A 27474-nucleotide genomic window follows, 5' to 3' on the forward strand; every position below is an offset into this window, starting at 1 on the left:
CTTTCTTCTTCTTTTTTTATAAGGTTATTTATCTAATTTTTGGCTGCATTGGGTCTTCGCTGCTGCGTGCGGGTTTTCTCTAGTTGCTGAGAGCAGGGGCTACTCTTTGTTGCGGAGCACGGGCTTCTCATTGCAGTTGCTTCTCTTGTTGCGGAGCACGAGCTCTAGGCATGCGGGCTTCAGTAGTTGTGACACATGGGCTTCAGTGGTTGTGGCTCACGGGCTCTAGAGCGCAGGCTCAGTAGTTGTGGCGCAAGGGCTTAGTTGCTCCGCGGCATGTGGGATCTTCCGGGACCAGGGCTCAAACCCGTGCCCCCTACATTGGCAGGTGGATTCTTAACCACTGTGCTACCAGGGAAGCCCAATAGACCTCTCAAAGGCACCAAAGAGTGAAGAAGGGGGCATATTTCAATTCTAAATCTTGGACAAGAAGAGACTGGAGGTGAGCCCAGTACTCAAAGCTCCTTTCCCCCTGAGTGAGTGCATCTGCAGAGGCAGAAGCAACAGCTGTACGACAGACCTATAATTTTTGTAGCCTCATGGAGGGAAAGAGATAAATGCCAAAACTCGGGGCTAGCTCAAGGTAAGGAACCTGATAACCCCCACATTAAGCTGGGACCTCTAAGACCTGCCTCATAATCAGGGTGAACCCAAAGTAAGTGGTCCTTATGCAGATGTACACTCCACCTTCCCTTCACCTGGGCCATCCAGGCACTTTGAGCCTGGAACTTAGATTAAGGTGGAACCCCTAGGTTCCAGGCAGGAGTAAAGAAAAACCCTCCCTGGAGCAAGATGTATCATCTTAGGCCTCAAGTTATTCCTGTAAACATTTGTTCAAATACAAATTCCAGGACACAGTCAAAGATGACCAGGCACACAAGGAAGTGAGACACTGCTGACAGGAATAAGCAGAAATAAGAAAAACATCAGATATTGGAATGATCAGACACAGACTATAAAATAACTAAGTTTACTATGTTCAAAGAAATAAAATGCAAGCTTTAAAATTTCATCAAGAGAATACCCAAAATAATCTTGAAAAAGAAGAACAACACTGGAGGACTTACACTTTCTGATTTCATATCTTATCCCAAAGCTACAGTAATCAAAACAGTGTGGCACTGGCACAAAGACAGACAGATAGATCAATGGAATAGAACAGAGAGCCCAGAAAGAAACCCTTGCATATATGGTCAGATGATTTTTAACCAGGGTGCTAAGACCATTCAATGGAGAAAGGACAGTCTTTTCAACAAATGGTGTTGGGAAAACTGGATATCCACATGTGAAAGAATAAAGTCAGACCCTTACCTAACACCATTTACAAAAATTAACTGAAATGGATCAAGGGCCTAAATATAAGAGCTAAAAACATAAAACTCATAGGAAAACATAGGGCAAAAGCTTCACAACAATGGCTTTGGCAATGACACCAAAGGCACAGGCAACGAAAGAAAATATAGACAAACTGGAGTTCATCCAAATGAAAACCTTTTGTGCATCAAAAGACACCTTCAGCAGAGTAAAAAGGTCATCCACACATGGGAGAAAATATTTGCAAATCATATATTTAATAAGGGATTAATAGCCAGAATATATAGTAAACTCCTACAACTCAACAACAACAAAAAGCCAAACAATCTGATTAAAAAAATGGGAAAAGGGCTTGAATAAACGTTTTTCCAAAGAAGACATACAAATGACCAAGCCAATGAAAATATACTCAATGCCACTAATCATTAGAAATGCAAATCAAAGCCACAGTGAGCCACCATGTTACACCCATCAGGATGGCTATTATTTTTTTAAAAAAGCCAGAAAATTACAAGCATTGGTGAGGATGTAGCAAAACTGGAACCCATGTGCACTGTTGGTGGGAATGTAAAATGGTGCAGCCACCGTGGAAAACAGTAGGCAGGCAGTTTCTCAAAAAAACTACAAATAGAATTACCACATGATCCAGCAATTCTACTGCTGGGTATGTATCTGTACTAGTCTGATAGAGCTGCCATAACAAAATGCCACAGACTGAGTGGCTTAAACAACAGAAATGTATTTACCCACAGTCCTGGAGGCTAGAAGTCCTCAAGGAGCCACTAGGGCTGCTTTCTAGTGAGGCCTCTCTTCCTGGTGTGCAGATGGCTGCCTTCTTGCTCTGTCCTCACAGGGCCTTTCCTCTGTGTGCACACGAGGAAGGAGAGAGCTTTCTGGTGTCTCTTCATCTTCTTATTGGATTAGGGTCCCACCCCTGTGACCTCATTTAACCTCAATTACCTCCCTAAAGATCCTATCTCCAAATACAATCACATTTGGGGTTAGGACTTCAGCATATAAATTTTGAGGGGACACAATTTAATCCACAACAATACCAAAAAGAATTAAATGCAGGGTCTTGAAAAGATATTTGTATACCCATGTTCATAGCAGCATTATTCACAACAGCTGAAAGGCGGAAATAACCAAAGTTCCATCAAGGCAGGAATGAATAAGCAAAATAGGATATATGTACGTAATGGAATACTATTAAAAACGGAAGGGAATTCTGACACAGGCTACAACATGGACGAACCTTGAAGACGTTATGCAAAGTGAAACAGCCAGTCACAAAGGGACACATGCTGTGTGATTTCACTTATATGAGGTACCTGGAGTAGTCAAAAATCATAAAGACAGAAAGTAGAATGGTGGTTGCCAAGGGGAAGGGGAATGGGCAAAGTAGTGTTTAATGGATATAGACTTTCAGTTTTGCAAGATGAAAAGAGTTCTGGAGATGTATGGTGGTGATGGCTACACAACATGAATGTCCTTAATGACACTGAATTTACACGTAAACATGGTTAAGATGGTCAATTTTATATTATGTATATTTTCCACAATACAAAATTTTCTTAAAAAATCATCAGGGGGGCTTCCCTGGTGGCGCAGTGGTTGAGAGTCCACCTGCCGATGCCGGGGACATGGGTTCGTGCCCTGGTCCGGGAGGATCCCACATGCCGCAGAGCGGCTGGGCCCGTGAGCCATGGCCGCTGGGCCTGCGTGTCTGGAGCCTGTGCTCCGCAACGGGAGAGGCCACAGCAGTGAGAGGCCCACGTACCACAAAAAAAAAAAAAAAAAAAATCAGGATTGGAAATTATTTTTTAAACCCATTTAAAAGAACTAAGTAGAAATTCTAGCACTAAAACCAAATAACAGAAATTAAGAGAATTTCTGTTTAAATTAGACATTTAAGAGCAGGTCCGATGGAACTAAAGAAAGAGTGAGTTAACTGGAACTAGAAGACAGCTCAGAAGGAAAGATCTACAATTTAGAACAGAGACAAAAAGGTGGAAAATGAAGAAAAGATCAGGACTATGGGAAGCAGTAAGACGGCCAAATGTATGACATGGAGCAACAGAAGGCAAAGAGATACAAATGCAATAGTTGGGAAATTTCCAGAACTGCTGAAAGACATCAGATTGTATATTCAATAATCCCAGTGATTCCCTACCTGGAAAAAACAAAAACAAAGCTATAGAAAATAAACGCTGGAAATGCAGAAAGTCAATGACAAGGAGACAATCTTAAAAGGAGAAAACAGATAAATTACCATTAAAGGCATTACAGGTAAACTGACTGCTGACTTCTCATAAGCAACAATGGGAGCAAGAAAAACAGTGGAATTATATATTCAATGTGCTGACAGATACATAAACTGCCAACATAAAGTTTTATACTGAGATAGAATATCCATTACTGCTGAAGGCCAAACAGAGAAAATCCATACAAATAATAACTAACTAACTAACTAAATAAATAGCAGACCCCTATTAAAGAAATTCTAATGGGACTGGGACTGGTGTGGTCTTACAGCTGACCCACACTAAAAGGAAAAAAGGACAAAGAAGTTGTTATGAGGCCACCATCACCCTGATACCAAAACCAGACAAAGGCACTACATAAAAAGAAAATTACAGACCAACATCACTGACGAATATAGATGCAAAGATCCTCAACAAAATACTAGCAAACAGAATCCAACAATACATTAAAAGGATCATACACCATGATCAAGTGGGGTTTATCCCAGAGATGCAAGGATTCTTCAATATGTGCAAATCAATCAATGTGATACACCATATTAACAAACTGAAGGATGAAAACAATATGATCATCTCAACAGAGGCATAAAAAGCTTTTGACAAAATTCAACACCCATTTATGATAAAAACTCTCCAGAAAGTGGGCATAGAGGGAACCTACCTCAACATCATAAAGGCCATATACGACAAACCCACAGCAAACATCATTCTCAATGGTGAAAAACTGAAAGCATTTCCTCTAAGATCAGGAAAAAGACAAGGATGTCCACTCTCACCACTATTATTCAACATAGTTTTGGAAGTCCTAGCCACGGCAATCAGAGAAGAAAAAGAAATAAAAGGAATACAAATCAGAAAAGAAGTAAAACTGTCACTGTTCGCAGATGACATGATACTATACATAGAGAATCCTAAAGATGCCACCAGAAAACTACTGGAGCTAATCAATGAATTTGGTAAAATTGCAGGATCCGAAATTAATGCACAGAAATCTCTTGCTTTCCTATACACTAATGATGAAAAATCTGAAAGAGAAATTAAGGAAACACTCCCATTTACCACTGCAACAAAAAGAATAAAATACCTAGGAATAAACCTACCTAGGGAGACAAAAGACGGGTATGCCGAAAACTGTAAGACACTGATGAAAGAAATTAAAGATGATACCAACAGATGGAGAGATATACCATGTTCTTGGATTGGAAGAATCAATATTGTGAAAATGACCAAAGCAATCTACAGATTCAATGCAATCCCTATAAAATTACCAATGGCATTTTTTACGAAACTAGAACAAATCATCTTAAAATTTGTATGGAGACACAAAAGACCCTGAATAGCCAAAGCAGTCTTGAGGGAAAAAAAACAGACCTGAAGGGATCAGACTCCCTGACTTCAGACTATACTACAAAGCTACAGTAATCAAGACAATATGGTACTGGCCCCAAAACAGAAACATAGATCAATGGAACAGGATAGAAAGCCCAGAGATAAACCCACGCACCTATGGTTAACCTATGACAAAGGAGGCAAGGATATACAATGGAGAAAAGACAGTCTCTTCAATAAGTGATGCTGGGAAAACTGGACAGCTACATGTAAAAGAATGAAATTAGAACACTCCCTAACATCATACACAAAAATAAACTCAAAATGGATTAGACACCTAAATGTAAGACCAGGCACTATAAAACTCTTAGAGGAAAACATAGGAAGAACACTCTTTGACATGAATCACAGCAAGATATGTTTTGCTCCACCTCCTAGAGTAATGGAAATAAAAACAAAAATAAACAGATGGGACCTAATGAAACTTCAAAGCTTTTGCACAGCAAAGGAAACCATAAACAAGACGAAAAGACAACTCTCAGAATGGGAGAAAATATTTGCAAATGAATCATTGGCCAAAGGATTAATCTCCAAAATATACAAACAGCTCATACAGCTCAATATTAAAAAAACAAACACCCCAATCCAAAAATGGGCAGAAGACCTAAATAGGCATTTCTCCAAAGAAGACATACAGATGCCAAGAAGCACATGAAAAGCTGCTCAACATCACTAATTATTAGAGAAATGCAAATCAAAACTCCAATGAGGTAACACCTCACACCAGTTAGAATGGGCATCATCAGAAAATCTACAAACAACAAATGCTGGAGAGGGCGTGGAGAAAAGGGAACCCTCTTGCACTGTTGGTGGGAATGTAAATTGATACAGCCACTATGGAGAACAGTACGGAGGTTCCTTAAAAAAACTAAAAATAGAACTACCATATGACCCAGCAATCCCATTACTGGGCATATACCCAGAGAAAACCATAATTCAAAAAGACCCAGCAATCCCATTACTGGGCATATACCCAGAGAAAACCATAATTCAAAAAGACACATGCACCCCAATGTTCATTGCAGCACTATTTACAATAGCTAGGTCATGGAAGCAACCTAAATGCCCATCGACAGACGAATGGATAAAGAAGATGTGGTCCATATATACAATGGAATATTACTCAACCATAAAAAGGAACGAAATTGGGTCATTGTAGAGACATGGATGCATCTAGAGACTGTCATACAGAGTGAAGTAAGTCAGAAAGAGAAAAACAAATATCGTATGTTAAGGCATATATGTGGAACCTAGAAAATGGTACAGATGATCCAGTTTTCAGGGCAGAAATGGAGACACAGATGTAGAGAACAAACGTATGGACACCAAGGGGGTAAGCGGCGGGGCGTGGTGGTGGTGGTGTGATGAAGTGGGAGATTGGGATTGACATGTATACACTGATGGGTATAAAATGGATGACTAATAAGAAAATAAATAAACATTTTTTTTAAAAAAGGAAAAAAGGACAAAGAAGTTGTTATGGGCTGAATGTTTGTGCCCCCTCCCCTCAATTCATACGTTGAAACCTACTCCTCAGGGTGATGGTATTTGGAAGTGGAGCCTTTGGGAGGTGATTAGCTCATGAGGGTGGAGCCCTCATGAATGAGTTTAGTGACCTTAAAAACGAGACTGCAGGGAGCTCCCTTGCTTCTTCTGACATGTGAGAACGCAGCGAGAAGATGGCCGTCTATGAATCAGGGAGTGGTTCTTCACCATCTACTCTAGATCTGCTGACCCCTTGACCTTGGACTTCCCAGGCTTCAGAACTGTGAGAAATAAACATCTTTTTTTGTTGTTGCTGTTTAAACCACCTGGTCTATGGCATTTTTGTTACAGCAACCCAAGCAGACTAAAGCAGAAGGCTTGAGAATAAATCTACATGAACATTGACCACATAAATAACGCTTTGTGGAACTGTGCTTGAAAACAGAGAATTAAAATCCATGACGATAATAGCCTGTAAGTTGGGAGAGTATAAATCATGTTAATGTGATTCAAGGCCACTGTATTTTCCAAGAGAAGGACAATGGCATTAATAAACTTATTAGTGAACATTGATAATTAAAAGCACATATCGTACTGTCTAGGATAATCACTGAAAGAACAGAAATAGTGTAGATAGTCCTAACTGATGGGGGGATAAGATGGGATGATTACAGTATTTGACATAAAAGATGGCAAGAAAGGAGAAAAAAAGGAAATATGAAGCAGTGGAACAAACAGCACAAGAAGATAGACTGAAACACAAGTACCTCAATGATTCATTAAATGGATATGATGTTCCAGTTAAAATATATACTATAAATTAATCAATAAATAAAACGTTAAAATACTATATATAATACCATTCAAATGCTAAGCAAGGAAACCCGGTATAGTTATATTGTTTTCAGGGAAACTAGACCATAAGGTAGTAAGTATTGTTAGAGATAAACAGGGTTACTTCATAATAATAAAGAAAGATATAACGACTTTGTATTTTTATATACCTAATAAGAAAGGCTCAACATATAAAGGTGAAAAACTGACAAAAGAAAATAGGTCAATTTGTGCGATGAACTGGGAGATTGGGATTGACATATATACACTAATATGTATAAAATGGATAACTAATAACCTGCTGTATAAAAAATAAATGCAATAAAATTCAAAAAAAAAGAAAATAGGTCAATTCATAATCATGGTGGGACATTTCAACACATCTTTGCTAGTAAAATATACACTAGGCAGACAAAAATAATCTGTCAGAATATGGAAAATTTGAACAATGTAAATAATAATTGACCTAATATATAACACAAATATAACATTAAAATTTACCATATACTGACCACATAGCAAGTGTAAACAAATTTCAAATGACTGCAAAAAGTATAGAGTTTGTTCTCTGGCCACAGTGCAATTACACTGAAAATCATAACCCCCAAAAGGTAGAAAATTCCTATGTATATGGAAATTAAGAAATATAAATAACTTTGGACAGAAAGATAACAAAAGTGTTATTTAGCAACAATACGTGAAGGTATGGTGAAAGCAGAACTTAGGAGCAAATTTATGGCCACATTTTACCACCGCATTACTAGAGGTCTATTTATAGCAGTTCCTTTTACCCAAGAAAAAATTACAAGGCAGAATAAAAGGTAGGAGACACAGTTTGAAGAGACACAGCAAATATCAGAACCAGACATGACGGGAGGCTGGAATTATCAGACTGGGAATTTAAAACAACTCTGAGTAATATGCTAAGAGATCTAATGATAAAGTAGACGGCATGCAAGAACAGATGGGCAATGTAATCAGAGAGATGGAAACCCTATGAAACAACAAAAAGAAATGCTAGATATAAAAAGCACTGTAAAAGAAGTAAAGAAAGACTCTGATGGGCTTATTAGTAGACTGGTTACAGCTGAGGAAAGAATCTCTGACCTTGAGGATATTTCAACAGAAACCTTCAAAACTGAAAAGCAAAGAGAATAAAGACTGAAAGAAAAAGAAACACAGAATAAATTATCCAAGGACTGCTGGACAACTATAAAAGGAGAAACATACATGTAGTGAGAATTCCAGAAGGAGAAGAAAGAGGGAAAGGAAGAGAAGAAATATTTGAAACAGTAATAACTGAGAATTTCCTCAAATTAATATTAGACCACAAACCACAGATCTAGGAAGCTCAGAGAATACCAAGAAGGAGAGGTGCTCAAATCTCCTAGGCATATCATTTTCAAATCATGGAAAAATCAAAGATAAAGAAAAAATCTTGAAAGAAGCCAGAGGGAAAAAACACCTTACCTATAGAGGAGCAAAGATAAGAATTATACCTGACTATTCCTCAGAAACAGTGCAAGCAAGAAGAGAGTGGAATGAAATATTTAAAATGTTGAGAGAAAAAACCCACCAACCTAGAATTCTGTACCCTGCAAAATTATCCTCAGTGAAGATAATCCTTAGTGAAGGAGAAATAAAGGCTTTCTCAGACAAACAAAAATTGAGGAAATTTCTTGCCAGTAGACATGCTTTTCAAGGTATGTTAAAAGAAGTTCTTCAGAGAGAAGGAAAATGATATAGATGAGAAATCTGGATCTTCATTAAGAAAGGAAGAGCATAAAAGAAGGAATAAAGTAATAAAGGTAAAATAAAACTTTTATTTTTCTTATTCCTAACTGATCTAACAGATAACAGTTTGTCCAGAATAATAATACCAACAATGTTTTCAATCATATTATATATGCATATGTACACACACACATATATATGATATATATATATTGTAAAACTATAAGACATTGATGAAAGAAACTGAAGGTGACACAAATGGAAAGATATACTGTGCTTATGAATTGGAAGGATTAATATTGTTAAAATGACTATACAACCTAAGGGAATCTACAGATTCAATGCAATCCCTATCAAAATACCAATGGCATTTTTCCACAGAACTAGATCACATAATTCTAAAATTTGTATGGAAACACATAAGACTGTGAATAACCAAAACAATCTTGAGAAAGAAGAACAAAGCTAGAGGTATCACACTCCCTGATTTCAAATTATACTACAAAGCTATAGTAATCAAATAGTATGGCACTGGCACAAAAACAGACACATAGGTCAATGGAACAGAATGGAGACACCATAAATAAATTTGCTTACATATGGTCAGTTAATATACAACAGAGGAGGAAAGAATATACTATGGGGAGAAAGACAGCTTCTTCAAGAAATGGTGTTGGGAAAACTGGACAGATATATGCAAAAGAATCAAACTGGACTACTTTCTCACACCATATAAAATAATAAACTCAAAATGAACTACAGACTTAAATGGTGGGGAGAGATAAACTGGGAGATTGGGATTGATATATACATGCTACTATATATAAAATAGATAACTAATAAGGACCTACTGCATAGTACAGGGAACTCTACTCAATACTCTGTAATGACCTATATGGGAAAAGAATCTAAAAACGAGTGGATATATGTATATGTATAGTTGATTCACTTTGCTGTACACCTGAAACTAATACAACATTGTAAATCAACTATACTCCAATAAAAATTATATAAAAAAGACTTAAATATAAGACCTGAGGGACTTCCCTGGTGGCATAGTGGTTAAGAATCCGCCTGCCAGGGCTTCCCTGGTGGTGCAGTGGTTGAGAGTCCGCCTGCTGATGCAGGGGACACGGGTTCGTGCCCCAGGCTGGGGAGATCCCACATGCCGCGGAGCGGCTAGGCCCGTGAGCCATGGCCGCTGAGCCTGCACGTCTGGAGCCTGTGCTCTGCAACGGGAGAGGCCACAACAGTGAGAGGCCCACGTACCGCAAAAAAAAAAAAAAAGAATCCGCCTGCCAATGCAGGGGACATGGGTCCGAGCCCTGGTCCGGGAAGATGCCACAAGCCACGGAGCAACTAAGCCCGTGTGCCACAACTACTGAGCCTGCACTCTGGAGCTCCTGAGCCACAACTACTGAGCCTGCATGCCACAACTACTGAAGCCCGAGCTCCTAGAGCCCATGCTCCACAACAAGAGAAGCCACCGCAATGAGAAGCCTTCGCACTGCAACGAAGAGTAGCCCCCGCTCGCTGCAACTAGAGAAAGCCCACGTGCAGCAACGAAGACCCAACACAGCCCCCCCCCCAAAAAAAAGACCTGAAACCATAAAACTCCTAGAAGAAAACACTGGCGGTACACTTTTTGACATCAGTTTTAGAAATTTTTTTTTTGGATCTGTCTTCTCAGGCAAGGGAAACAAAAGCAAAAATAAACAAATGGGACTTAAACTAAAAAGCTTTTGCACAGCAAAAGAAACTATCAACAGAATGAAAAGGCAGCTTACTAAATGGGAGAAGATATTTTCAAATTATATATCCAAGAAGGGGTTAGTATCCTAAATATACAAAGATCTCATACAACTCAACATTAAAAAAACTCAAACAAACAAAAAAGATTAAAAATGGGCAGAGAACCTGAATAGATTTTTTTCCAAAGAAGACATACAGATGGCCAACAGACACATGAAAAGATGTTCAACTTCACATCATCAAAGAAACTCAAATTAAAACCACAATGAGGTATCACCTCACACACATCGGAATGGCTATTGTCAAAAACACAAATAAAAAATGTTGGTGAGGGTGTGGAGAAAAGGGAACCCTTGTGCACTGTTGGTGGGAGTGTAAATTGGTGCAGCTACTATGGAGAACAGTATGGAGGTTCCTCAAAAAATTAAAAATAGAACCACCAGCAATTCCACTTCTGGATATTTTCCCAAAGAAAACAAAAACACTAATTTGAAAAGATATATACACCCCTATGTTCACAGCTGCAGTATTTACAATAGGCAAGACATGGAAGCAAACTTAGTGTCCATTGATAGATGAATGGGTAAAGAAGAAGTGGGATATATATGTATATGTATGTGTGTGTGTGTGTGTGTGTGTGTGTGTGTATACATATATATATAATGGAATATTACTCAGCCATAAAAAAGAATGAAATCTTGCCATTTGTGACAACATGGATGGACCTAGAGGGTATTATGCTAAGTGAAGTAAGTCAGAGAAAGACAAATACTGTATGATTTTACTTATATGTGGAATCTAAAAAACAAACAAATGAACGAACATAACAAATCAGAACTCGTCGGGAACAAACAGGTGGTTGCCAGAGGGGAGGAGGGGTGGGACAGTGAGTGAAACAGGTGAGGGACACTCAGAGGAGGTACAAACTTCAGTTGCAAAATAATGCGTCACAGGATGGAATGTACAGCATGGGGACTGTAATAACTTGTGTGGCGACAGACGGCGACTAGGTCAGTCATAATTCAACTAAGAAACCAAGAGCCAGAAAAGAGCGGAAGACAAAAGGAGGAACAAAGAGCAAAGGCAACAAATGGAAAACAGTCACAAGTGTTGTAGACATTAATCCAACCATATCAGTAATCACTCTGAACATCAATCGTCTAAATGCGCCAATGGAAAGACAGAGATTGTCAGAGTGGATCAAAACACAAGACCCACCTATAAGCTGCCTACAAGAGACTCACTTTAAATATAAAGACGCATATAGATGAAAGGTAAATGGATGGGGGAAGACATATCACGCTAACACTAATCAAAAGAAAGCAAGGGCTTCCCTGGTGGCGCAGTGGTTGAGAGTCCGCCTGCCGATGCAGGGGACACGGGTTCGTGCCCCGGTCCGGGAGGATCCCGCGTGCCGCGGAGCGGCTGGGCCCGTGAGCCATGGCCGCTGAGCCTGCGCGTCCGGAGCCTGTGCTCCGCAACGGGAGAGGCCACGGCAGTGAGAGGCCCGCGTACCGAAAAAAAAAAGAAAAAAAAAAAGAAAGCAAGAGTTGCTATATTAATTTCAAACAGAGCCGACTTCAAACCAAGGATATTATCAAGGGTAAAGAAGGTCATTTCATAATGATAAAGGGATCAGTTCTCCAAGATGTCAAGACAATCCTTAGTGTGTATACACCTGACACAGCATCGAACTACATGAGGCAACAGCTGACAGAGCTACAAGCAGAAATGGACAGGTCCACCGTTACGGTTGGAGACTTCAGTAGTCCTCTACCAGAAATGGACAGATCCCGCAGGCAGAAAATCAGAAAGGACACAACCCAACTCAACACCACCATCAAACAGCTAGATACAATCGAAATACCACCTCACCCAACAACAGCCGAAAACACGTTCTTCTCAAGCTCATAAGGAACACTCACCAAGACAGACCACATTCTGGGCCATAGGACGCACCTTAAGAAATTAAAAAGCATAGAAATCATACGATATTTGCTCTCAGACCACACTAGAAATCAGCATGGGGTATATAGTCAATAACATCGTAATGACTTGGTGTGGCGACAGACGGTAACTAGGTGACAGATGGTAACTAGTGAAGATAACTGGAAAATCCCCAATTACATAGTGGTTACACAACACACTTCTAAATAACACATGGGCCAAAGAGGAATGTCAAGAGAAATTTAAAAATATTTGAACTAAATGAAAATTAAAGCACAACTTATCCAAAATTGTGGATGCAGTGAAAGCACCGCCTAGAGGGAAATTGATAGCACTGAATGCATGTATTAGAAAAGAAGAAAAATCTAAAAGCAATAATCTAAGCTTCCACCACAGGAAACTAGTAAAGAAGAGCAGAGTAAATGCAAAGTAAGTGGAATAAAAGAAATAAGAAGAATTCAAGAAAAAAAAATGAAATTGAAAATAGGTAATCAATAAAAAAATCAACATAACAAAAGCTGGCTCTTTGAAAAGATCAAGAAAATTGACAGCCAGGCTATCTATGACAAAAAGAGGACACAAATTACTGACATCAGAAATGTGAAAGGGAACATCAGTACAGATACCGTGGTTGTTAAAAGGATAATAAAGAGATAATATGAAAAAAATCTATGACCATAAATTTGATTACCTAGACAAAATGGACCGATTCCTTGAAAGACACAATATGCCAAAACTCACACAAGAAGAAATAGACAATCTGAATAGGCCTATATCTATTAAAGAAACTGAATCAATAATTAATAATCTTCCAAAACAGAAAGCACCAGGCCAGACAGGTTCACTGGTGAATTCTACCGCACTTAAGAGGTTATACCAATTCTCTACAATCTCTTTCAGAGGATAGAAGCAGAGGGAATACTTCCTAACTCATTCTATGAGGCCAGCATCACCCTAATACCAAAACCAGACAAAGACATTACAAGAAAAGAAAACTACAGACCAATAGTGCTCATGAACATAGATACAAAAATCCTCAACAAATTATTAGCAAATCAAATCCAACAACGTATAAAAAGAATTGTATACCACAACCAAGTGGGATTTATCTCAGCTACGCAAGCCTGGCTCAACATTCAACAGCCAATTGATGTAATCCATCACATCAAGAGGCTAAATAAAGAAGAAAAATCACATGATCATGTCAACAGATTCATGAAAAGCATTTGACGAAATCCAACGCCCATTCATGATAAAGACTTCCAGTAATCTAGGAACAGAGGGGGATACAGAATATCTACAAAAAACCTACGGGTAGTTATGAAGAACCCAGGGGCACGATGGGAATAAAGACGCAGACCTACTAGAGAATGGACTTAAGGACACGGGGAGGGGGAAGGGGAAGCTGGGACAAAGCGAGAGAGAGGCATGGACATACAGACACTACCAAACGTAAGGTAGATAGCTAGTGGGAAGCAGCCGCATAGCACAGGGAGATCAGCTCGGTGCTTTGTGACCACCTGGAGGGGTGGGATTAGGGAGGGTGGGAGGGAGATACAAGAGGGAAGAGATATGGGAACATATGTATATGTATAGCTGATTCACTTTGTTATAAAGCAGAAATTAACACACCATTGTAAAGCAATTACACTCCAATAAAGAGGTTAAAAAAAAACACCACCTACAGGTAACATCATACTCAATGGTGAGAAACTAGATGCTTTCCCACTAAGATGAGGTAGAAGGCAAGGATGTCCCTCTCACCACCGTCTTCAGCATTTGTTCTAGCTAATGCAGTAAGAAAAGGAGACAAAAACCTCTGCTCTGTGAAAGATAATACCAAGAGAATGAGAAGGAAGGCCACAGACCTGGGGAAACTGTTTGCTAATACGATACAGACGGTTATGCAAAGTACACAGAGAGCTTTTAGCGCTCAGCGATAAGAAAACAACCAACCTTGTCAAAACCGGGCCACAGGCCTTAACAGGCACCTCACCAAAGAAGATACGCAGCAGCAAATAAGCACATGAAAAGACGCTCAGCATCGCTGTCCGGGAGATGAAAATCAAAACCACAGTGAGATAACACTTCACACCCACTAGGATGGCCATCGTGGAAAAAGGAGATAATAACAACTGTCTGCGAGGATGTGAAGAAACGGGAACGCTCCTACACCGCTGGTGGAACGCAAGATGTGTGGCCACTCTGGAAAACAGACAGTGTCAGCTCCTCACATGGTTAAATACAGAATAACTATATGCACCAGCAATTCCATGCCTAGATATATACCCATAGACACCCAAGAGAACTGAAAACATGTCCACACACAAGGATGTACTGTACACAGACGTCCACAACAATATTGTTCATAATAGCCAAAGGGAGTAAGCAAGCCTCATCTGCATCAACTAAGGAGTGGATACGTTATAAAAATAAATGGAATTTTTTGGCAAATAAAAGAAATGATGTACTGACACAGGCCACAACACGAGTGAGCTTTGAAAACATCATTTTAAGTGAAAGAAGCCAGTCACAAAACACTATGACTCCACTTACATGAAACACGCAGAACAGGCAAATCCAAAGAAACAAAGTAGTTTAGTGATTGCCTAGGTCAGGGGTGTGCTGGAAAAGGCGGAGGATGGTCACTCAGGGGCGAAGGGCTTCTTCTGGGGTGAGGGAAATGTTCCCAGGGTGACTGTGGTGATGATGTACAGTTCTGTAAGTATGTGAAAAGCCATTGAATTGTAAGAGGGTGAACTGCACAGTAAGTGAATTATACCTCAGTGATGAAGACGGAAGAGAAAGAAAGAAGAGAAACGAAAAGGAAAGAAAAGGAAGGAAGGCAGGCAGGAGGAAGGTGGCAGGTAGGCGCTCCTGACCGTGGGCCTCTGGGAGCAGGGAGGGCCCAGGAGTGCAGGGGTGCGGGAAAGAGGGGCTAAAGGCTAAAGCGGGAGCTGGCCTCTGCTCTGCCCGCGGCCCCTCCACTCTCCTGCGCTCCCGTAGGAAGAGAAGATGCCCAAACTCGACTCCTGGCGTTTAGACGGGTTTGCAGTGGGGACGGGAAGCTTCAGGGGCCCTGTGGGTGGATCTGGGCCACGTGGCCTCTGTGTCTGAACGAGTGATCGCTGCCTGCACGTCCGTCCGGGAAGTGGCTGGGCTCTCCTTCCAGGGGCCCTGCACGTGGAGAGGGCAGGGCAGCACAGACCCCGCCCGCAGGCCCTGCAGCAGAAAGGACTTGGCGTCCAGGAGCCACGCGGAGCCCGAGCCGGAGCCGGAGCCGGAGGCCTGTCCTTGCCCAGCAGCGCCCCCTGCCCGAGGCAGGGCCCACTGCACCCTGTTTACAAATTGGGGCCCTGCCCGCTCCCCGGGACAGCTCGTAGGAGCTGAGTGTGATCTGCGGGGCCTGTGACTCTCTGCCCAATATCCCCACTGGGGCGCGCGGACTTGAACTTGAGCACTAGCAAGGGAAGGGCCCAGCTGGGTCGGTGGCCAAAGGGAGAGGTCCCTGTGCCACGAGCCGTCTCGGTTTTACGTGAAACAGCAGCAGCGGCCCTCGGGGGGGCTCAGCTAACGCCCCGGCACCCGGAGCGCAGCCCTGGCCGAGCGGGACCTCGGGTCCCAGAGGGGCCCTAAGAGCCAGCCTGGTTCGCCGATGGCCCAGCTAAGCTGGGCCCCATGGTGTCCACTGGGGGGCAGCGGCTGTCCGGCTCCAGCGCCCACTCCGGAAGTGGCGCCGGGTCAGCCTGCGCGTGGGCAGAACTGTAAGTACCGGCTTCCCCTGCAACCCGGCCACGGAAGGAGCTCTGAGGGACGCCCAGGTTTGTACTGACCTGCGGGGGCTGCTAAGGGTCTGCTGGAGGGTCAGCGGACTGCCGGCTGAAGGGCCAGATGGTAAACACTTTTCACGCCGTGGACCATATACGGGCTCCTCGCATATGCCTCTTTGCCCCTTTTGTTTTTGTTTTCACAGCCCTTTAAAAACACAAATCACACTCGCAGCTCCCAGGTCACGCAGACGAGGCTGGGTGGGGCTCCGTGGGCCGCGCTTTGCGGGAACCCACATGCGCCCACGCCTTTGCTCCGAGCCCTCACGGCCACGATGCGCAGAGGTTCACAACCAGACCCTCCGCAGAAAAAGCCGGCGCTGCCACCGGACGGAGCCCACCCAGCCCGGCCAACTAAGGGCGCCCATCTTCGGGAACAGACCGCAGCTGATGGTTGCACGGTCTGGGTCCCTCGGGCAGGTGTCCAGGGTGGGGCTTTCTTTGATGGGACTGACGGGGATGCCCCTGTGTCCCTCCTCGTACCAGAGATGGCAATGCAGCCACCACCATGACCCAGCGAAAGAAAGGGCTCTGCGTTAGGGGCGCAGAATCCACTGCCACACCCCAGGCCTGTGTCCACAGGAGCCTCGCGAGCCACCTCTGACCCCTCCCAGGCCCTCCACGGGGGTCTCACTGCTGCTGATACTTTGCCGCCACGGCGCTGCCCTTCCAGCCTCATCAGCCCACTCTGGCCACGGCACTGCCACCGTCGACTCCCTGGACCATTTGTGTGTGGCAGCGGAGGGCTGGGGTCTCAAAGGCCCCCGCAGTGCTTAGAGTCAGGTGTGCGACGAGCGTTCTGTGTTCCCCATCCTCTGAGGGCACCTGGTGTCACGAGCCCTGGACCAGCCTCCTTGAAATCATCCCGAAAGGCTTCTGCCCCTGTGGCCTTGCCTGCCCGGGTCCTCACACCCTGGCCGGGCTGTTTGCTCACCAAACGTGGCCCCAGGAGGGGTTCAGCTCCCCTTGGCTGGCCTCTGGGTGGTGGCCAGGACTAAGGGGGGTGTGGGTACCGGGTTACACAGCCCTCCTTTGAAGACAGGGACCTGCCCGGACCGTTCCTGGCACCGTGAGGCATCCCTCTCCCTGACAGCAGCCCTGCCTAGCCTGGTAGGTGCGCCCCCAGGGGCAGCCCCCATACAGGGGCTGCAGGATTCGAATTTCACTTTCTGTTGGATGGCGGAATTCCAGGTCCTGGAGACACGGTCACTTGGTTGAGGACTCTGCGTGTTGTCATCAGCGGTGGTCCATGGGGGCCCCGTGGGGGATGTAACGGTGTCTGTACATGTTACACAAATGCCTGTTGCTTTTGCACCTGAGCCCTCCTGGTGAAAGGTCTGGGTGTGAGCAGAGGGTGGCTAGGGGAGGAGGTGATTAACGGGGCCAGGACGGGCACACTGGCTTTGTGGCTGAGGAGTATTCAACCCACACCTGGGCAGGACCACCTCAGCCCCCGGGGGAGCCGGGGGTAGGTGACTGCTTTGCGCCCCTAGATCCAGTGCCTGGCAAAGCCCTCACGGCCCACCTGAGTCGGGCAGCAGTGCAGCTGCCCACCTGACCTGCGCTGGGTTTGCATCCCTGTCTGCGAGCTATGAAAGTGGAAAAACCACGGGACACTCCGGTCACAAACTGCTCTACTGTGCCTGCCGCCCAGGTGTGGGCCCCGCCCTCCCTGCAGGTAAATTCACGACGGCACAACCTTGTTTGTCTCATGACGCGAATTCATACTGGGCCTTGGGTTCTGTTGTGTGTGATGACTGAGACCACAAACGGTCAGAGACACGGCCCTTAGGCCTTAACCAAACCGGCGGGACAGGCAATCCGAATCAAGTTGAACAGATCCTAACCTGAGAGGCCTGCGTCCCCTCAGGTCACACGTCTGCATGTGGGGAGAGGGATCACAGGACGTCTCTCCACGGCGGGGCAGGGGCTCAACCCTCGCAGTCTGCCTGTGACTGGGCGATTCCCAGCATACCAGATTTTCAGTGTAGAGCTGGGAAGGTTTGCGCAAAAGCAGGGTGAGCTTGTCAGCCTAATGGGAGTTGCTTTCTGGGCCAATTTACGGCCTCTGTAGTCACTGGTGATGGCATCCAAGATCAGCAGGGCGGTCCGCAGGCGTTCGTGCGTCAGGATGGACGGTGGCCTGGCCTTGGACCACTCCTGGCCTCTCTGGGATCCTGCACAGCCAGCTGCACCTGGGACCTGGGGCTGAACCCCATCTTGCTGCCTGGAGTCCTGTGGGCAGCAAATCACCCAGATCTGGTCCTGGCCTCTGCTGGTCCGATGAATCAGGGTGGCTGACGGAATGGCAGACTCGTGTGAAAATTGGAGCTTGGCCCAGAACAGGGGGGGCGGGGAGGTGGGCCGTGGGGGAGGCCCCGAGCGCTTTGCTCGTCCGCTCCCTGCTTGGGCCGGGTCTTGGGGTTGTGTTTGCAGAGACTGGCTTCGAGAGACAAAGTGTCCTCTCCCTTGCGGGCAAAGGCAGGCTCGCCATAGGAGAGATGGCTTCCCCGAGCCCCGGGCTTCCTGGCTATGACACAAACCCCCAGTCTGGGTTCCATCTGCCTGGGCCCCTCCGTGTGGCCTCATGACACCACGAGGAGAGCCAGGGACACCAAGGCGAACCACACGGTGTGCCTCTCCCTGCACCATGAGCCCTAACGGCCTTTGTTCCTGACCCGGGAGCCTCGGGCCTCGGCCAGCTTCTGAGAAGCAGTGACAGGCTGACCGCTGGTGTGTAAGGAGGCTACCATCGAATCCCAGACCTCAACAGTTTTATGTTGATCACCTTGAAGCTGTATATAAAATGGATCTTTTCCCCTAGAAAAACACAACTTACCAAATGTGAAAAGAAATAGAAAATCTATTTTTTTATATTCATAAGGAAATTCAATTAGTGTTCACAATTTTCCCACCAAGAAAACTCTAGGTCCAGATGGCAGCACCAGTGAGTTCTACCAAACATCCAAGGAGTAAGTCCAGAGATACACGAACTCTTCCAGACAGAAGAACTCATCTTCTGAGGCTAGCACAACCCCGACACTAAAATGTAACATGGATGGGCTAACAGCCCAATCTCACATATAAAACCGCCCAAATCTTAACGCAGTTAGCAAACTGAATGCAGCAGTATATGAACTGGGTACATAATTCATCACTACCAGCTTGGATTTCTGTTAGGAATCAAGCGTGGCTTTACATTAGAAATCCAATGAATTTAAGTGACCCATTTAACAGATTAAAGGTGAGAGTCACCTTTATAGGTGTAGAGATGGTATTTACTAGAGCCAACACCCACATGTGATACAAATTCCCTGAATATGAGAATAGGAATAGGAGGGGACATTCTGATCCGGAAAAGGGCATCTTGAAAACGAACAGGAGGAAGCAGCACGTTTAGTCGTGAAACACGGACACTTTCTTTCTGGGTCCTGCTAACACGCAATGTATCCAACCAGCACAGCAAGGCGAAAAATGAATCAAAATGCAAACGGACTAGAAAGGGAGAAACACAACGACCATCAGGTGCAAATGCTATGCACGTGAATGTGGGAAAATCCAGAAGAATCCCGATGATGCAGCAGAATTGGTAAGAGGCTCGGCCTGGTTGTTACATATAAAACTAGAAGCGGTAAGAACTCAGTTGTGATTCCACATTGACAGCAGTAAGTACTTAGAAAAGAAATGAAGAAAAGACACCGTTTACAACAGTATAGAGAATAGCAAGTCCTTAAGAATAGATCTAACAAAAGATGTTAGATTTATTAGAGAATGTCAGAGACAATCTAAATAAACGCAGGAACGTGCTCTGTTCCCGGGCCACGCGAGTCAACCCAGGTAAAGGTATCAGTTCTCGCATCAGTCTTCATACTCCACGCAATCCCAGTAAAAATCCCGGCAGACGTGGGTCTGTGTGTGTGTGTAACCTGATAAGCCAACTGTAAATTTTATATGAAAAGGCAAAGCCAAGAAGGACCAAGACTTCCTGGAGAAGAAAAGATGGAAGGACTTGCTGGTCCAGGATGGATGCTGTGGTGGACACTGGGCTCTCACACGGAACAGTGATCAGACAGGTGGGCAGGAGGAGGGCCGGGAGATGGCCCAGGCACACACTCGGTGGGGGGTGGGGGGCGGGCTGGGGGGCCTACCTCGTGCCCAGCTCCACATGCGCAGGCACGGAGGTGTGAGCGACCAAGCTGCACAGCAGAGACGCTGTTGTGGGGGGCCATGGAGAACATATTCAAGACTTGGAGGTGATTTTTAAAATAAGGCACAGGACATCCCCGGCGGTCCAGTGGTGAAGAATCCACTTTCCAACGCAGGGGACGCAGGTTCCATCCCCTGTCAGGGAACTAAGATTCCCACATGCCGTGGGCAACTGAGCCCGCGTGCCACAACTAGGGAGCCCGCACACCGCAACGGAAGATCCCACGTGCCGCAACTAAGACCCAACACGGCCAAATAAATAAATAAAATGTTTTTAAGAAAAAGGCACAGGGGCTTCCCTGGTGGCGCAGTGGTTGAGAGTCCACCTGCTGATGCAGGGGACACGGGTTCGTGCCCCGGTCCGGGAAGATCCCACATGCTGCGGAGCGGCTGGGCCCGTGAGCCATGGCCGCTGAGCCTGCGCGTCCGGAGCCTGTGCTCCACAGCGGGAGAGGCCACAACAGTGAGAGGCCCGCGTACCGCAAAAAAAAAAAAAAAAAAAGCACAAAAAACCTCTGACCATAAAAATAAAGACGGGTACATTTACTGCATTAAACTCAAGAGTACCTATTCACCCAAAGGCGCACCAAAGAGCGTGAAGTAAGGTGCAGAGAAAAGGGAAAAGATGTTTGCAACACTTGTGACCTGGTGTATGTACACAACTCCCATAAAGTAACAAGGAAAAAGGGAACTCAGTAGGAAAGAGGAAAGACTTGACAGCGGGCTTACAAATGAGGCAATCCAACGGCAAGTGAACAAGATGTGCTCAGCCTCATGAACAAAACAGAGCAGCAGCACCTCGTTTTCACGCCCGTCCACAACCACCGGGCTGGCAAGCGTGTCCTGCAGTGGGAACACCCGTGGCCTCTGTACTTCACGAGCTGGGAGCGGGTGCGGCCCATGCCCGACAGCCCCACCCCTAGGGCCCACCACCCTCCACGCCAGCGCCCACGTGCACCGGGACGCACGTTCCGGAATGTTCCCAGACAGCACAGTAAGAATGGTCTAAAAGTAGGAACAGCTCCAAATGTCCACCACAGTGAAACAAACAACTTGAAGACGATCTATGTAATTGAACCACGGTGATAATGGACAAAACATGGAAGAACCTGAACAACTTGGAGGGAAGGAGGCAGGTGCAGGCAGCCTTGTCAGGGCTGCACGGTGTGGGCGGCAACCACAGGCCTTAACTTGGGGCCGCCGTCCCTCGGGGCTGGCATCACATCTGCTCTTTCGCTGCACACTTACTTTGGGTCCCCTTTTCTGCCCGTGTTTAGGAAAAGAGTCAAGGGTGAGGAGTCACAGTTGGATGGGGGGGCGCCGCAGGCTGGAGTGAGGGTCCCTAGGGCCGTGGCCACCTGCCGGGTGGGACCGCCTGCCCCGCCCTCCCTGCATCCTGCACCGCCCCCCCCCCCCCCCCCCCCCCCCCGTCTGTCTTCCTCGGCTGGCCTGGGCCCCATGGCTCCCCCACAGGCGCTCTGCCCAGTTTCCTTCCTGCCTTTGAAGTCCGGTGCTCAGGTGTGTGCGGTGTGTGCAGAGGCCTCCGGCCTGCCCGCCAGCGCTCGGCCGGCGGGCTCCCCTCTCCGCCCCCACCGGATGGCTGCCGCCCTCCCCACGGGGCGGGGCCAGGGCAGAGCAGGGCCGGGGCCACCTGGGCAGGGGCGTGCCCGGACTGTCTTCCTCCAGGGGAGAACGTCTGAACCTCCGGTGGGGCGGGCGGGGCTGGCGGCGCGGGGAGCGGCACGGCACCCCTCCCCCCCACCGGGGTCCCTCTCCTTCTTCAGGGCCAGCGAATGCTACTCCCACAGAATATCAATCTTACTATTATTATTTCTCTCCTTGCAACAGCACTCTGTAGAACGGGCAACACGTCGGGAAAACAGGGGAAAGGACTCGACCCCGACCCCCTGCCGGGCACCAGCGTGCTCTTCAGCCACTGACGTACCGGAAACCAGACCCGGGCCGGCCGTCGGCTGGGTCCGGGCCCTGCAATGTGCCGCCCCGCGTCCGCTGCCCCTCAGGACCTGAGGCCAGCCAGGTGGGCCTGGGCTGGTCCCCTGGGGAGGCCCCGAGGCCACAGCAGCAGGAAGGGGGCCCGCGGGGCGTGGAGGAAGCCTGCCCTTGACCTGGGGGGGCGTGTGGCCCGCAGAGGGAAAGGCACCCAGGCCTTTCTCACAGGAGGGGCCGGCCCTCCCTCCGCTGGGCCAGGAGAAAGCGCAGAGAGATGGCCTGGTGGCATTTCCGACTTGGATAAAACTGGGAGGGAACTGGGAGGGAACTGGGAGAGAGCTGGGAGGGAACTGGGAGAGAGCTGGGAGGGAACTGGGAGGGAACTGGGAGAGAGCGGGGAGAGAGCTGGGAGGGAACTGGGAGGGAGCGGGGATGTCCTGGAGAGTCTCTCAGAGGCCACTTGCAGCCGAAAGCGTTTGACGTGTGTCTGGCTGGTCCCTGAACTGGGCAGCTTGGGGCTGGCTGGTGCCACCCTTGCTGGGCGAGGGGCTGCTCTGGGCCAGGAGGCAAGCCTGGAGGGGAGCTGGGGACCCCACGGGCACAGCACCCCAGCTCTGCAAACATCAGATCCGAAAGGGCGGGGCCTTGGTTCCTGCTTTGACGTTTCTGCCAGAAATAAAACAATAAAGTTCTGAGGCCTTTTATAAGCTTGTTTTGAAAAATGTAGGCATGTCTTTTATTTCCTGGCAGCTCTCTGGGGAACCAGGATTCCTTCCACAAGCACAGCTCGGGGCTGGGGTCCTGCTCGCAGGGCGGCCGTGGGCAGGGCCCTGGGCCCCCGGCAAGGTGGGGCCCTGGACACCCAGACCTGGCGAGGAGGGGAGGCTGGCCCTCTCTGAGCACCCGGAGTGCCAGGTGGCCTCGCCTGGCTGCTGGAGGGCCACAGAGGACCGGGTGGGGGGGGGGCACTGCTGGGCAGCCAGGGTGTAGCCTGCGGGTGGGGCAGTGGGCTGGCTTCAGCGCCCAGCGGGGGAGGAGGGATTCCCTGCAGCACTGGAGCGACGGCCCTTCCCCCTCCCAGGCTGGGCCCTCGGGGCGCAGGTCCTCTGCTACCTCCCTACCGTGCCCCCTGCCGTCAGCTGTCCAGGGCCTCCCGGTGGCCACCCTCTCGTCTCCTGCTGGGCCTTGTGGTCCTGCCTACGGCCCAGAGCCCAGGCCCTTGAGCCCCACCCCACTCCAACAGGGGCTGCCTCTCCAGTGGGCGGGGGGTCCAGGCACCTGCCCCTCCCGTGTCCTGTCCCTCCAGCTGTCCTCACAGCCCTTCCCTTCCTTCCCTGTGTAGATTAGATGGCAGCTCCTGCCTCACCTCTGGCACACCTGGGCCAGGTGCCCCCCTAGGACCAGATCCCAAGTCCCCAGAGGCCCCTGGACATGCCCTGTGCTTGGGCACCCACGCCCCCCTCCCCCGGGCCCAGCACAGCCTGACCTTGCTGCCCTGAGCTCTGAGGCCACGTCGGGTCCACTGTCACCCTGCAGCCACCGCCCCTGGCTGCCACCTCCAAGTGCAGGGACAGTGTGCCTCTGCTCCCAAACCTAGGCCTCTCACCCTGCCAGTCTCACTCTGGGGACGGTGGCCACTCCCCCGGGACACCAGCCCTACCCCAGGCCCCATCCACAGCAAGCCTCCAGAGCTGCCTGTGCCCGGCAGCCCCTCTGCCCAGAGCAGGTGGCGGGAAACATTCGCTGCAGGACGTGTGTGAGGGCCCGAGGGGGCTGTGTCTGGCCCTCGGCCAGCCGCCTGGACCCGCCTGGAGGACAGCCTGGTCCTGGGACCTGTACCAAGACACGGTGCCCACTCCTCCCACCCTGGACGCAGCCCCCAGCACTCAGACTTCTGCCCGAGCCGAGTCCTCGGGCTGGGAGCCGGGTAACGCTTCGCACACAGCAGGCGTTCAGTGAAGGACTCGCCCCGGTGTGTAAACGGCCAGTTAATGGCTGCTAAGGCTCTGAGGCTGGACCCCCTGTGGGGAGGTACGGGGGTTGGGGGGAGTGGGGGGGAGGGAACGAGCCGGGCAGCCCCCTCCAGCCGCCTGGTTTCAGAGCCATGGGAGCAGTGTCCACTGGGGCCCAGGCTCCCGCAGCTTGTTTTGTCCCTGGGTCTGCCCACTGTCCCCACCCCATCGTCGACTGGACCGCAGGTACCCTGTGTGGCCTGGAAGCGGCTGTGCCCTCCAGGCTGACTCAGGTCACCTGAGGAGGCCCCCTTCCCCCAGCAGAGGAGGGTGTGAATAAGGACGCCCTCTGGGCAGCAGGGGAAAGTAGGGAGACAGCCCTGAAAAGCACACTCCTTGGGACCCAGCCAGCCCCCCTGGAGGAACGGAAAAACAAAAGACCTGCCTGAACAAAGATGTGCACTGGAGCATCCCCGGAGACACTGAAGCCACCCACACAGGCCACAGGTTGTGACTGCTGAAAAGAATTATGGTATAGCCACAGGATGGAATATTACACTGCCACCAAAAAGCACACTCTTCACAGCAAATTTAAGGCACTGGAAAATGCTCACAGTATAATATTGAACGAAATATGCAAAATGGAAATTTGTATGAAATGGCAGCTCCAAATGCGCTTGAAAACACATCGGGAAGGATGTTGCCAAAATGTTTAGAGCGCTTGTTTTGGGAAGATGGAATTATGGGCGTGTTATCCCAACAGTCAGAGGATGAACAGCCGACGTTTACAGAGCTGCTTCTACAAGCTAGCTCTCTTGCAGAGGCTGGGAGAGCACCGTGAACAAAAGAGACAAAATTTTAGGACTAAAAGTAAAACTCTGCTGCTGGTGCATATGTCCGCTCCTTGACTCAGAGCTAGGGCTCCACCAAGGTTTCCGGATGGATGTGTGACTAAATGAATTAGCAAATAAGTCAATGGTGAGTGAGTGGTGGGCTGTCCTGGAGGCACGCTGTGGCGAGCTGGTCACTTCTAGCTTCACACAGCCCCTGAGAGCTGAGGAGGGGAACACCTGAGTCCTTCCCAGCCGGCCAGGCTGGCTTCCCAGTGAGGGTGGCGGGGTGTGTGCCCGGGGCTCCGGGTGTTCCTGCCAGAAGGCATTCCCTAGAGGTTACGTTATGTTTTGACAGAATGTCAAACTTACAGAAAAAGTGCAAGGCACTCCTCATACTTTTGATCCACATTCACCAGATTCTAGGATCCTGCCCCATTTGCTTCATCATGCTCTCTCTCCTTCTACACAGATGTTTCCTGAACCACTTGACAGGACCTTGCAGAAGTGATGACCCTTTACCCACTGAGCCCCCTACTGTGTATTCGCCTGAGCAAGGACATCCTCTACCGAGAACACACGGCTGCCCGGAGCAGGACACTCAGCACCGAGGCAGTGTGGTCAGTACCACTTTCTCCCTCGTTTATACATTTAATCATGTATCTATACTCGTATCGGCGTGAACTCGCTGGCTCCCCTTTCCTTAGGGACTGAAATCTGTCACTACCATTAAAGTAATGCTGCGCTTGTCCCGAGAGCCCCTTTCGGGTGTGGCCGCTGTGTCCCTCCGCCACATCCCCATCTTTCTTTGATCACGCTAGTGCTTTCTGGCACAAGCTTTCCCAAGCTCATTTTCTTCTCTTCCTGCCATGGCTGTATAATCTCCAGAGAGCCCCAGTTCCTTTCAGTGGTGCCTGGTGTTCGGGAACCAGGACCTGAGCCCGAGGACTGCTCACGGCCGCTGAGGTGTCGCTGCTTGCGTTTCCCTCAGTGGGCAGACGCACCTACACACCTACGTCCACATCCGCCAGCACGACGCCCAAATACAGTCAAGCACACGTGGGTGCCAGGACCGTGTACTGATGTGCCTTGTGGGCACACGCCCCGTGCAGGGTAAACAACCGAGGTGGGGTCAGAAGCGACACGCGGGGAGCGCAGGGACCAGGCTGGGGGAGTGGGGCCCGTTCAGGGGAGGAGGCCTGCCTGTCCTGGGAGGGGCTCCGAGCTGGCAGCAAGCACAGTGGCTGAGGGTGACCTGTTCTGTATTGGCTGGAGCAGAGGGAGCTGGGGGGCTGGCGGGGGACGGGGGCACAGGTACACGGGGCACAGGTACACAGGGCCAGGGGCGCTGGCGGGGGACGGGAGGCACAGGTACACGGGGCCCAGCCCCAGGGCCAGGGGCGCTGGCGGGGGACGGGGGGCACAGGTACACGGGGCACAGGTACACGGGGCCCAGCCCCAGGACCAGGGGCGCTGGCGGGGGACGGGAGGCACAGGTACACGGGGCACAGGTACACGGGGCCCAGCCCCAAGGCCAGGGGCGCTGGTGGGGGACGGGGGGCACAGGTACACGGGGCCCAGCCCCAGGGCCGGGGCGCTGGCGGGGGACGGGGGGCACAGGTACACGGGGCCCAGGTACACAGGGCCCAGCCCCAAGGCCAGGGGTGCTGGCGGGGGATGGGGGGCACAGGTACACAGGGCCCAGCCCCAAGGCCAGGGGTGCTGGCGGGAGATGGGGGGGCACAGGTACACGGGGCCCAGCCCCAGGGCCAGGGGGGCTGGCGGGGGACGGGGGGGCACAGGTACACGGGGCCCAGCCCCAAGGTCAGGGGTCTGGGGGGGCACAGGTACACAGGGCCCAGGGCCAGGGGGGCTGACGGGTGATGGGGGGGCACAGGTACACGGGGCCCAGCCCCAAGGCCAGGGGGGCTGGGTAAGGGCAGGAGAGAAAGGCAAGGCTCCCTCAGCCGCCCCACGGACAGGCTGGAGG

General features: G+C 48.6%; 1 protein-coding gene across 12 annotated transcripts in view; it reads right to left on the reverse strand.

Moving 5' to 3' along the window:
* Positions 1 to 27474, reverse strand: part of SNED1 (sushi, nidogen and EGF like domains 1) — a 96366-nt gene that overhangs the window by 64622 nt on the left and 4270 nt on the right. The window lies entirely within an intron of this gene.

Source organism: Pseudorca crassidens, chromosome 6 (assembly GCF_039906515.1).
Source record: "Pseudorca crassidens isolate mPseCra1 chromosome 6, mPseCra1.hap1, whole genome shotgun sequence".
Classification (NCBI taxonomy): Eukaryota; Metazoa; Chordata; class Mammalia; order Artiodactyla; family Delphinidae; genus Pseudorca; species Pseudorca crassidens.